Source organism: Triticum aestivum, chromosome 2B (assembly GCF_018294505.1).
Source record: "Triticum aestivum cultivar Chinese Spring chromosome 2B, IWGSC CS RefSeq v2.1, whole genome shotgun sequence".
Classification (NCBI taxonomy): Eukaryota; Viridiplantae; Streptophyta; class Magnoliopsida; order Poales; family Poaceae; genus Triticum; species Triticum aestivum.
In genome coordinates, this window is record NC_057798.1 from 45,370,811 (window position 1) to 45,385,435 (window position 14,625).

The following is a 14,625-nucleotide window of genomic DNA, read 5'->3' on the forward strand; positions in this document are numbered from 1 at the left end:
TGTGTATCCGTTACGTTTTGGACCCTTAAATTTTTTGCATGGGGTCCGTGCGTGCATTTGAATCACTGCATAGGGAAGCTCTTTGACCAGGCACGTGCATCTGACTCGCTGTCGTAATCTGAAACAATGGCCTAACTCTGAATCAATACGTGCATGGCCACCTAGCTCGCCTCGCTCGCATGCATGCACGTCCGCCTCCCGCGCATGCAAACCCGCGTCGCCGCCCTTCCCATGCATGCAGGCCTGGAAAGGCTGAGATGGGCTATTAACTGCGGTCTTAGGCCCAAACAGCGAGACGGCCCAACGGTCCATCCAGCGCGCCCGGTACTTGTTGACTCCCAGCCAATCAGATTGCATCTCGCGGATCGCCCCCCTCCTCCCCGCAGATTCCTTCTAGAAGGGTTAGATCGACGGTCTTTGATCGCCGCTAGGGTTAGATGGACGGTCCTTGTTCAGTGCTAGGGTTAGTGGGATTTGGGAGGGGTTTGGAGCAGTCAAAGATAGGTTTGATCAGATTTCAAATGAGCATAATAAATTAAATAAAAATTAGAAAAATGAAAAACTTGTGCACATAGTCTTCTTATGTCATATACTAACGATTTAAGTTGATAAAGAAGGTTTACATACATTTAAACGATAAGTTCACGTGTCTTATGTGATATCTCAAGTATCTCAAACTCTCTTGTATGAAGTGAAGAGAAGTGTTTTGGGGAAATGAACATGAAAATTTCAAAAAACTCACCACAGCTTCATTTTGGAGTGACTAAGAAGGATCCGGCTTAGTTTTCATTTTGATGTTTTAGACTTGTTTAAATCTTGGTCAAAGTTACGTTCAACCAGAATTCAAATGGGCAAAACAAATTTAAAAAAAATCAAAAAATGGAAAAACCAGCGCACATAGTCTGTATATATAGAATATATGTGTAGGAAAGTTATTTGGCTGATTTAGACAAGGTCGAAAAAAACCTTGCTTAGAAATGAGGTCGTTTACCCTACCTTTGGACCCCTCTTTTTTAGCACAATTTTCATGAAAATTTCAAAAACCTCACCACAACTTCATTTTGGAGTGACTAAGAAGGATTCAGGCTTAGTTTTTCATTTTTATGTTTTAGACTTGTTTAAATCTTGGTCAAAGTTAGGTTTGATCAGAATTCAAATGAGAAAAACAAAATTCAAAAAATCAAAAAAAAGGAAAAAACCAGCGCACATAGTCTTTGTATATAGAATATATGTGCAGGAAAGTTATTTGGCTCAAATAGACAAGGTCAAAAAATCTTGCTTAGAAATGAGGACGTTTACCCTACCTTTGGAGCTCTTTTTTAGCACATTTTTCATGAATGTGAGTTTACCAAAGTTTTGAAAGAATTCCAACATCCATAAGCATGTCAAATTTGAAGTTCTAACATAGGTCCAACATCATTCAAACATAGTTCTAACATAGGTCCAACATCATTCAACAGAAATACAACATTATTCATAAATAGCGTTGGGGCTTCTGTCTGTTCCTTGAGCTTCTTGCCATCATTTTGCTCCTCGTGCACCTTGTGCTCATTGCTTCTTCTCTTATCCTCTTGGTTGTCGGTACCTTACGCGTCTTCTTCAAACCTACCACAGAGCTATGCAAAACATAAAGGGTAATGAGATCATGTCAAGTGATAAATGTACAGTAGTATTTGCAAGATTTACATACCTAGCAGAACTCACAACAATAGAAGGTTGGTCACCATTTGGAACCTCACTTGGATCATCATTTGGAGCCTCACTTGGATCGCCATGATAACCATTTGGAGCCTCCCTTGGATCACCATTTGGAGCCTCACTTGAATCATCATTTGGAGGATATTTTGGATCATCGTCAAAATCATCCGGCTGTTGACCATCATCATTTGGAACCTCGTCAAAATCCTCATTTGATGCAACCGGCTGTTGACCATCATTTTCATCATCTGTTGAGGCAACCGGCTGCTGACCAACATTTTCATCGAAGCCTTCATCGAGACTCTCTCCAAACGCTGGATCTACTGTGTTATCACAATACTTACCGAAATGACCAGACCCACCACACCTTGTGCACTTATGCTTCCTCGCTCCAAGTCCAGCTCCTTCGCTGTAAGGTCTGATTCGACTCTTCCTTGGTCTACCTGCTGCTCCCTTCGGAACTAGAGAGCAAAGTTTGAATCCAGGGTCCACCATGTCCCATTGTTGTTTTCCCTCCATAGCAGGCAATGCATACGCATATGTGGCTTTGAACCTTGCAACAGAGTAGTAATCATGTACATACTATTGTATGTTCCCTACTGGACATGAGAGAGAAGTGATGAAAAACAAGGCATGAATGCATGGCAATCCAGTTATCTATCATTGCCTACAACTGCAAGTTAAAGCTTCTAAATCCGTTGGATATCTCCATTCCCTCTTCTATTTATCCAAATATGATATCTCTGTTGTGGTACCCGAGCAAAGAGTCATGTTCATTTCCAAGCCTGTTGTTTTCTGCTTCAGTTCATTCATCACGACAGGGATGATAATCTGGCCCATGAATTTTGCCTCGGCTATTCCTGCACGATAATGAAATTTCTGCAAGTATTCTATCCTTATCATGTAAAGCAAATCCACCACATAATGACCCTTTAGTTTCCAGATCGTTGAGTTGAAAGACTGTTATATTATTGTGCACATAGTCAACTTTGCTCAGTTCACTGAATTGGCTTCTGGCCCATAACTTGGAGTGGTGTGTCACCATGTATTCTTTCACTTTGGGATTCATGTATAACTGCCTCAAGTGGTAGTTGTGCTTCTTCACACTGCAAGTCAAATATGCTGGCCATAAATTGTCGGTATACACCTTTCCTTTGAATTTCTTCATGAAATTTGCGGCAAGATGACGCATGCATTCCCTATGCTCTACTCCAGGGAACACATTGTCCACGGCCACTTCTAAACCTTTGCAGGCATCTGTATGAATGACCAACCCATTGGTATGTGCAATAGCCCAGCAGATTATGCAAAAACCAAGTCCAGCTCTTCTTAGACTCTGTCTCCAGCACACCATACGCAACTGGAAATACAAAACTGTGTGCATCAACTGCACAAGCTACTACTAATTGTCCTTTAAACCTCCCTGTGAGAAAAGTGGCATCAATAGCTAAATAAGGCCTGCAGCCTGCCAAGAAACCCTGGCGACAAGCCTCAAAGCAGACATAAACCCTCTTAAAGCATTCCTTAGTCTTTTTCACTTCCCTGAATGTGTACTCCACGGTGTGGTGGTCAATATCTACAATACTACCTGGGCTGGTCCTCTCCACTTCACCTATGAATGAATACAACAATTGAAAACTTTCCTGCCAGTTACCATAAATAGAATCCGTAGCATGTTGTTTACCATTGAACAACCTCATGTATGTAAATCTATCTTGAACTTGTCTTTAATGTTCTTCTGCAATTCCTTTGGACCCACTTGTTGGTTTTCTTTCACCCACTTCTTTACTTCTTCTGCCACCCATCTTGTCTTGGCTCTACTAACTGTATCCTTCCTAAGGGTTGATTCCTGGCATGTGTGCTTAAAAGGGTTCACTTTGACCTGAACATCCGTGTTATTTCGCATTTTAGATGCGAGCATCCTCCATGGACAACCCTCAGTCAGACAGTGCACTCTGTAACATACTTATCGCTCTTGTCAACTTTGAAAGTACATTCTATCTTGATGCAGTATGTCACAAGTGCATTTCTACACTCAGTCATGGATGCATAAATGGCACCTTCTTCCATATGAGGGTTCAAAGGGTCCCATTCAACTGCTACAAGGTCTTCGTCCTCACCCAGCGCGTCATCATCCACACGGACTGCATTGTGAGCCTCATCTTGGTTTTCAGCCCGAGGTGCATGTCGTAAATTCTGAATAACATCAGAATATAGCTTCTCTTCATCAACCCCAGAATTGTATTCATCAGGCTCCACTTCAAGGGGGGCCTACTGCCGGTGCCCACACTTGTCGAGCCACCACGTCGTCGTGCACTAACTGAATTGTTCTGGCTAAAGATGCCATTACGATGACTTGGTTCTCCCCGAGATGTTGCACCCGCCATCCTAGGTCCAAATGTTTGCTCAAGCACATCAATTTGCAGCCTCACATGAAAATTCTCTTTCTCTTTATGCCTAGCAAACATGGTAGCCAGCTCTTCATCATTACTAATTGTCACCCATTTTATTTCCCCATCATAATATTTATATACCACTTCATCAAGCAAACCCCAAGGATATTGGCTACAAATTACCTCCCCAAATTGTCTGAAACTCCAACTACTAGACATTGGCAACCGATAATCGAAACCTCCTTGGTATTTCTTCTTATTCTTTGCATTGAACATGTACCGGTCCCTTCTAATGTGCATCAAGAAAGCAAACCGCAACTCCATCCTAACCGACGAAAAACAGAGACGCAATCAGCACACTAATCGGGCAAACCTACTCGAATCGACTGTTCAAATGCACAACCAAGCTCAATCTAAACAGGAGGCGTGACTTACCCCTCGGGAACCCAGTCGTGAACGCGGCGGATCTCCGGCCCGATGCCTGCCTCGCCAAATACTCCGGGGTCGCCGATGCTCGCCATTTCGCCCTAGGGTTCTTCCTCCTTGTTCAAACAGCTCCACCAGTCCCCCACCTTTGAGCGCTCCGGGCGGGCGCACGGAAGGAGGCCGTGCCGCGGGTCGAGCAGGTGGCGGGCGCCCCACCCGTGGCGTCGCAGGAGGTGGCGGGCGGAGCAGGTAGCGGTGGAGCGTCGGCGCGGGACGGTAGCGGCGGAGCAGGCCGTGAAACTGGTGGTGGGGCACGTGTTGGTTGCGGCGCAGGTGGCGGCGGCGGCGCAAGACGACCGGCCGGCTGATGGGCAGAGCGGGCGTTGATTTGGCCGGCTAGAACCCTACGAATGATTTGGGGATTTTGTTGCACGGGTCCACATGTCAGCTCCGTACCCACGTCAACGCGGTGTAACCTCCGGACACACAACCACTAACGCCGACAGACGGAATGGACTAAAACCTGGCCGTTTGGCCTCATCATAGTAGCTACGCATGGATTAGGGGCAAAACTGAGCACAATTCGTATCTGAGGGCAAGACTGAGCACATAAACACCATTGAGGGCAACAGTATAATTAACCCATTGAAAATATCTCTGGGAAAAAATAGTAAAAGGGAACGTCACGCATGCCAGTCGGATTTCAGATGCATCTGTACGTACATATGCATGGTTGCACGTCGTTGGGACCAACGACTGAAACACCCATCTGCAGCGCTGCTAGCTGCCCAATTGTGCGGATAATGCGCATGCATGCCAGCGTGAACTCAGCCACAGTGTGCATGCATGGTTACGTGTTACGCGCAGTAATTACAAGTAGTAGTACTCTTCTTGCTTGGTTCTCTGGTTCAGGTTGACGTTCCAGGATGAGCTCAGCCACACTCGCGCTCTCTCGTACGGCGGGGTTCCGCGGACGTCGTCGTCGATCCATTTTTTCCCGACTTTTGAGACACAGCAAGTCTTTTCCCGGCGTTCGAGACGTCCGCGGCACGGAGTTGCATCGTCAATCACGGTAGGTGGGTCGCTGGGATGCATGGCCATGGTATGCAGGACCAAAAGCTTCGATGATGGCGACATGGTGCTTCCTTACGAGACACAGGCAGCATCTCTTGTCGTGATTGGGGTGTTGATGCCCTTATAAAAGGGAGATGTTGCCCCCATTTCGATTCTCAAAAGGACTTGATTTTGAGAGGTAAGAGAGTAAGAGACCGTTTCAAAACGGAAATGTTAACGCCCACACGTGTGGGCGTTTGCACATCGCCCACACGCCTCCATCACCACTCATTTTGCCACGTATGAATAGATGACGTCAGCAGAATTTTTTTTGGTTTTCGGCTTAAAAATGTTGTATCTCCTAAATAAAAAAGCAAACTAAAAATCCGTTTTCACCATTAAATCTGTCTCGACGAGATCTTCAAAACTAGACCCCATGTTGATATATTTCAACGAGATTTTTTTTTTGCCAGAAGTTGCCACGATGTTTACACTGTAGTTGCCATAGGGCTTAAACTAAAGTTGCCATGTGGCAATTTTAGTTTGTAGATCATGGCAATTTTAGTATTTTGATGATGGCAACTCCAGTACTTTGACCATGAAAATTATTTTTTGTATGAACCATGGCAATTTTACGTGCATGTATCATGGCAATTTTAGTTTATGGTTCATGGCAAGTCTAGTTTCTTAATTCCCCGTTTTATAAATGTCAAATTTTACTTTTAAATGTAGAAGAAAATAGCTGAAATATATCATGGCAACTTCAGTGTAAACATCATGGCAATTCATATGCAATAGACATGGCAACTTTTAATCCAAAAAAAATTTCTTCAAAACATATCAACATGGGATCTAGTTTCGAAGATCTCATCGCGAGGGATTTAATGGTGAAAACAGATTTTCAATCGGATTTTTTGTTTAAGAGATAAAACATTTTTAAAAACTGAAAATCCAAAAAGATTTCTGCATGCATGCATGCGATGACGTGGCAATCTATTTACATTAGAGACGTATGGTGCGTCTCCCTTCCTGCCACACGTGTGGCAGTTAGCGCGACCATTTCAAAAAGAAGCCATAATGCACTTCCGAGCTGAGTATGTAGTGTGTACAGTTGAAAGGTGTAGCTACATATGTGAGATGGGATATTAGAGGAATGTTGAGGAAGTGCATCTATAAACTCATGCATGTCAAGATCTGTAGCTCTTATTAACCGGTCATAAATAACAGAACAACAAGTGGCGAGCCTACCTTCACGGGTGACGTCAAGACGAGCGCCTCCATGGCTAAGTGCTCGACACGAGGCGAAATCGCTAGTAGATCCTAGGTGTTGAGCCAGGCTAGGTTCACCGGCCACACGACTTTGTGCCGCTAACGAACATGTCAATAGCCGCAATGACTGGTCAAGACTATAATTCAACCTAGAGCCTGGGTTCAGATGAGCCCCGTGAATAGTAGCTCGATTTGAAACAGAAAAAAATTCAAAATTCCAAAAAAAATTGTGATGCAAGATGCTCCTGTGCATGAACTTCGTGATTTTTTTTGTGAAGTTTGAACATTCGAGGAGCTTGTGGCAAAAAAAGACAAAATCGGGTGTGAATGGTGCGATTTCAAAAGTTTCTCAAACATCCGAAATTTCTCTTTTTGTCACAAGCTCCTCGAATATCCAAATTTCACAAAATTTTGCTCCGAGTTCACGCACAGGAACATCTTGCACCACAAAATTAATTTGGAATTTTTTGAACTTCTTTTCTATTCCAAATCGAGGTACTGTTCATGCCCAGGCTCATCTAAGCCAGGGCACCAAATCGCCCACTCAACGGGAAGTTATCACCGATCTTAAATGGCTTTGTGCATCTTATTGGTGTATAGGCTGATAGTCTTTCCATTGTGTCATAAGGATGCTACCTATTTGCAATTATAATATTCAAACTCTGGAAGTTTGAAACCATGGAGTAGGCCTAAAAATGTCATAGGAATATGAAAATCAGTAGTGGTGGTGGCACATATAAATAATTTGTTTGGCTCCCTGTATTGTGCACACAAAAAACTGCATATCCTCGTCATGGTACTTAGGCTTCGGAAGTACATAATAAAACCATGGAGAGACTAATTTTCTTCTTAATTTTGGAAATTTATAAGTTGGATATTAATCTCTAACCGTGTATCGGATATAGAAAGAGATCAGCTATCATGCTTCTAATGTTTGCCCATGCTGCAAATCAGAGCAGACTGAAGACAAAATGTGTGACCATGCACTTGTCTGTAAATCAAATATCAGTATGTCGAAGCCATATAGCGGTATAGTTTCTTAGGGTTCAAGTGAGTTCCCTTAAAAATATACTACTCCGAAAGATGCAAAATGGGATCTCTAGATTCCAAAGCAGACATGTAGCATTGTACTACTATTAAATTAGTACATCGAACTCTGGCATGCTTTGTATGCCTTGCAAAAATGAACTGAACTTCAAGCATGCAATTGCCATTTTCGTGGTGAGTGGCTCAAGTGACATGTAGGCGTGATCTAGACTAGTCTGCGATGTGCCTTCATCAATTCAACGTTGCTAGTGTGGAAAACTGGATGAATATGATAGCGGTTAGTAGGTTTCACATGGAAGGGGTGAACAGGGTGTTAATACCCTTATAAAAGAGAGAGGCTGCCCCCATTTCGATTCTCAAAGGGCTTTGATTTTGGGAGATAGGATGCCCGTTTCAAGACAAAATGATAATGCACTTCTGAGCTGAGTATGCGGAGTTGAAAGGTGTTGCTACATATGAGAGATGGGATATTAGAGGAATACTGAACAAGTGCATCTATAAACTCGTGCATGTGGAGCTCAGTTTGAGTCCGGCACGTAGCTAATGTGGAACCACCATCACAACCATGATGTATCAACAGATCTGTTGCTTCATAGTAGCATGCTCAGGATTGGCTAGTTCTTGTAGTAGTGTCTTCGCCGTTGGCATTGTACTACTATCCCTGCATGCGTGTTCTTTTTTTCAAGAACACTCACGAGGGTTGCATATCTTTGTATATGCTCCTTGCAATCTGTAATCTGCGGCTGCCTGCATGTTCTGTTGTCATCCATGGATGACATCGAAATTGAAAGGAGCAAGTCCAATCTTGGAACGCTGTAGAAGTGTAGATGCTAACAATTAAGTTCGCGTATATAGGTGAAAAGCTTTCGTCACTCAACTGTATTATTAGCCAAGAACAAAGTAGCAAGAAGTCACACACACACACACACACACACACACACACACACACACACACACACACACACACACACACACACACACACACACACACACACACACACACACACACACACACACACACACACACACACACACACACACACACACACACACACACACACACACACACACACACACACACTGATGGAATAACAAGGGCGGCAAAAGTGCAAAACCAAACACTCCAATGGAATAACCGTTGTAGAAGCACGCAAGTAATATGTTGCTCAACGGTCATCTCTACAGACACATGTCACACACACCTTGTCTCTGACGAAAATGAAAACGTCACGCTGCACGTACGTCTGTCTCGTGGCTGCGATGAACCACTGAAACACCCATCTGCAGCGCTGGGCAAAAAACACATATTTGACCTGAGGACGAAAAGAATTTACAATCTGAACTGCTTTCAAAAAAAATCACTGAGCTGACCGTTACGAGTGGCGCCCGACAGATAGGCGCCGCACTATACTGTGCAGCGCCTGACTCTTAGGTGCCACATGCCGGTCTAGCATGGCAGCCTGGGCCCCACTCCTGGTTGTGCAGCGCCTAGTTGAAAGGAGCTGCACAGTATAGTGCATTGCCTAACGGAAAGGAGCTGCACTACCTTGTATTAAAACTGTTGTAAACTTTAATCCGTGCATCCGATGAAAACGTGCCTTATATGAATGTTGTACATTTTTTTCCGTGTTCTACGCAATGGTGACATTTTCATATTTGTTAGGATCAATTTGCTTGATGAAAACCCTGTTGCAAAAGTGCATCATAATATAGCTGACAGAATCTGTTAAAATTTACAAACTTGACATGATGATAGACATTGACTTATAGCTCTTACGTGTTTGCAACCTACATGAGTTTTGCACTACATAATGTGTACTTTCATGCCATGCCTATGCTTGCCATGTTAATCATCTTTAACATGTTCATTTCTTGTATCTAAGTGACTAACATAATATAAGTGAACTTCTATTACAGAAAGTTGCATTTTGTAAGATCCATAGTAATTAATCCTGGCATCATATGAATATGATCTAATTATGAAACTTAGAAAATATTATGTCTATTTAAGTCCATGTCATTTTCACACCCACTAAATATGTGCATCACTATGTTTTGAAACACTAAAGTACCTAAGGCAATGTTCTGCCAGATTGACACATTAATTTCATCGAGTTCATGGATATCATCGAGTTGCTTCTATTACTCCCTCCGACCGGGTTTATTAGGTCCCCTTACATTTTGAGCCAAAGTTTGACCATGAATTTAACTAATAAAATATAAACTATATGTCACAAAAACTATACTATAGAAAACCTCTTTCAAATACAAATCAACAATATATTTTGTGTAGCATATAATTTATATATTTTTGGTTAAATACATGGTCAAATTTAGACCCAAAATACAAAAGGGGCTAATAAACCCGGACGGGGGTAGTACATCGTAGTACATCGGCTATGTCCGACCGTTCATCTCTACCGACGGTCAACCACCAACTCCTGGCCACCCATTTAATGGCCGATGAACAGAGGAACTACTCTCTCTATATATATCTTTAGGTCTTGTTCGGCAAAAACTTATTAGAACTTTACAGAATTCTATTCCTTGAATGTTTTGCAGAGCTTGTTGGTTTATAGTAGGATTAAAAACCATAAGTTTACTTAATCTCTTTTATGTGTAATTTGGCACTGAAAATTCATGAAGCAATCCTCATTGAAATGTTACTTTGTTTGAATGAGAAGTATATAATGCAACCAATACTTATCCAATAAAATCAACGTCACTACAACCCGACAACTTCTGTTACACATTCCTACACATGGTTTCAGACTTTCAGTTGTCACGGCATTTATTGTATCAGGGAGTGGTGGAGTGTCCTTATGACAATTCTAGGCGATGTCATAGGATTTCCAAAATAAAAACCATTTTCCCATTACTTGGCACATGCAGGTGTTGTAGCCCAATACCTATTTCATGTACTAAGCAGTGGGCTTGATATTATTTTGACACGCACTCCTTCACCAATTGAGTCTCCATATTTTTCTCTTCACATGTTTCTGAAATTGTGAGACAAAGATACCCTATGCGTGGTAAATTAGGAACTCCTCTACCAACAACATCCATGTATATTTTACACAAAAGTCAACAACAAAAGAAATGGAAAACAGTCCCATGGTCGATTGTTCCATTTGAAGAACTACATATGACTAAAAATGTAGAGGGAAGTGGCGTGGTCCAATAGTTAGTAACAATATTCATCTCAGGTCACTAGTAGAAAAGGGGGCAATGGTCCAGGCCAGGTCAGCCCATTAGTCCCGGTTCAATCCAAAACCGGGACCAATAGGGGCATTGGACCCGGTTCGTGAGCCCCGGGGGCCGGCCGGGCCACGTGGGCCATTGGTCCCGGTTCGTCTGGACCTATTGGTTCCGGTTGGTGGGACGAACCGGGACCAACGCGCCTCGCTCCTGGCCCACCACCATTGGTCCCGGTTGGTGGCTTCAACCGGGACCAAAGGCTGCCCTTTAGTCCCGGTTCACACCACCAACCGGGACTAAAGGGTTGGCCCTCGTGGCGGTTAGAGTTTATTCCCACCTCGCCAACCGAAGGGGAATTAGATCGGTTTATAAGCCCCTCCCTCTCTCCCTTTGTTGAGCTCCTCTCAAAATGAAAATAGATGCCCTTATACAGGAAATTTAATCTAAATTCATATTGAATTTCTCTGAAATTAGTAGAAATTTATTATGAATTTAGGTTGAATTTTCTCTATAAGCGCATCTATGCTCATTTCTTAGCAGTTTTTTATATAGTTTTTTTTTCTTTTCTGCTATATTTATTTTTTTTCTTTTTATTTCTGAGTTATAATAAGTCATTAAAAATAAGCATCTATGCTCTTTTTTAGTTAAGTTAATCACAACTATTTTTTCTTCTATTTATTTCTAAATTGTAATAAGTCATTAAAAATAAGCATCTATGCTCATTTTTTAAGTAAAGTTAATCACAACTATTTTTGCTTCTATTTATTTCTGAGTAGTTTTTTATATAAATTTTTTTCTTTTCTACTATATTTATTTTTTTCTTTTTATTTCCGAGTTGTAATAAGTCATTAAAAATAAGCATCTATGCTCATTTTTTAGTTAAGTTAATCACAACTATTAAAAATAAGTCATTAAAAATAAAAAAGAGGCGCAATGCTCGTTAATTTGCTTCAAGCCTTTCGGAATAGTGTCAACTGCACTACACATAGCTCTGTGCAGTCTACCCTATTCCTCAGGGCTTGAAGCTAACCAATGTGTAGGTGAGCATTGAGCCTCTTCTTCATCGTCTCTGCACTCAGGGCTTATAAACAGCTGCGAGTGCATCTCGCTTGGCGAGGTGGAAATAAGAAAACAGCTGCAGAAAGAATTCACTAAAAAACAGTTGCAGAAAATAAAAAATTAGACGGGTCCATTGGTACCGGTTGGTGGCGCCGCCCCGACGCCATCGCTGCCCCGCCCCGACGCCGTAGCCGCCCCGCCCTGACGCCGTCGCCGCCCCGCCCCGACGCCGTCCCCTGCAGCCCTGACGCGCGCCGTCGCCGCCCCGCCCCGCTGCCGTCGCCGCCCGCCCTGCCGCCCCGACGTCGTCGCCGCCCCGCCCCGATGTCGCCGCCCGCCCTGCTGCACCTCGCCGTCGCCGGCCATGAGCAACTTTATTTTATTTTTGCTAGATTTTTTTTAGATTTTTTTGTTAGTTCATAGAATTATTTGTTAGACTAGATTTGTAGTAATTTAGATATGTAGTTCATATTGTGTAATTTAGATTGTGTAATTAATTTGTTCATATTATGTTAGATTTTTTTAGATTTTTTTGTTAGATTAGATGTGGTGTAATTTAGATATGTAGTTCATATTGTGTAATTTAGATTGTGTAATTAATTTGTTCATATTATGTTACATTTTTTTTCTGTTAGTAGATTTTTTTGTTAGATTTTGTTAGATTTTTTATGATTTTTGTTAGATTTTTTTAGATTTTTTTGTAGTTCATAGACTTTTTTTGTTGGATGTGTAGTAATTTAGATGTGTAGTTCATAAATTTTTTATCATATATATGCAAAGATCGAATATGTCAAATTTTTATGATTTTTTTCTGTTCATAGAATCTTTATGATTTTTTTTGTTGTAATTTTGTTTATAGAATTTTAATGATTTTTTTGTTCATAGTACGTATTTAGAAAAATACTAGTTTACTTTTAGTAAGTACTACTTTATTTTATTTATAGTAAGTGCTTCATATATAGTTGAACTAGCTAGTTGATTTAATAAACTACTTTATTTTACTATATATAGAAGTAGTTTGTTTTTAGTAAGTACTACTTTATTTATTTATAGTAAGTGTTTAGTAGTTGAACTAGCTAGTTGATTTAATTAATAAAACTACTTTATTTAACTATATATAGAAGTAGTTCCCGCATCGACGTCGGCGATGCCTATCCCGCATCCTCGTCGTCGTCGACTCGGCGGTGGAGGCTTGCTTGATCAGGGCCATGTTCGGGACTGGGCTCCGCCGGGCTGGTATTGGGAGGTGCTACCTTTCGGGGGCCGTAGGTTGGTGAGGAGGCAGCCCATTGTTGACCCGATCCTTGTTTGGTGGCAGTCGCGTGGGCCAGTGACGGTGCCGAGGCTTCCGGACACCGCGGAGGTGGTACGTCACCGTGTCAGCGAGGAGGACGAGCACGTCCATCGCTACATGGTTGCATTGGAGGGCAGGTTCGACAATACCTGGCAGGTTCTTCAGGGATCTCACTGGAGCTATGATCCTGTGATGGTTCCTTATCTTTGGGTGTCCACCGCCCGCGTCGATACCCGTCGGGCGCTACGGTTCTAGTTGTATTAGTGATGCTATATTAGTGATAATATTCGACGATGTACGGACACCAAGAGATGATGTACTTTTGCTTATAATTATTGAATGCATGCTAATTTGAATACTACTTTATTTTATGATTTGGTTTTGCTTATTTTATGATTTGGTTTTGCTTATTGAATGCTCATATTGGATAAGTTCTCCTTCATTCCCGTGTGCTAGACAATTTGATGTAATAATGCACTCGGGAATGAAAGGAAGAGCTACGTACATCACCGATAGTCAACCCGTGATTAATAATCTAGTTTAATATTTGAATTATGAACATAGGCCGGAAATGTCGTACTCGGACGACGAAAACCGCCCGGGGGAGTGCGACTGGTGCCACGACGACCGAGGTATCTGCGACAGGTTCATTGAGCTGGACGAAGATCGTCGCTTCAGCATTAAGCTCGAGGAGACCTTCGATGTTCATACGGTACGCAACCGACGACAATAGTTTTTTTTGTAATTACTCATGACTTCAACTATTTTAATCATGACAATATTTTTCATCTTTTCCAATTCGACTAGCTTATCCCATGCTTTGCAAGACGCTATGTCTTGGAGAGGATGGGTTTTGAAGACCATGAATGTTTCGAAACCAAAAAAATTATCCTAAGTACCCATCATGGTGTGGATTTTCAAGTAAAGCTATACAATGCTCAGAGTGTAACCCATTTTGGTTGCAAAAATTGGGAAGCACTTTGCAAGATGTATGGTCTTGATGAAGGTATGCTTGTCACCATGGATCTTGGTGATCCTATAATCGAGCAAGAGAGACCTTCGATTTGGGTCCTTGTGGATACACCTCCAATTCTTCCCTCATGTGAGCTTAACATAGTTATTAAGTAATTTATATTATTTATTTCAAAATAGTTGACAACTTATCTCCATTGACAGCTTATTTTCATT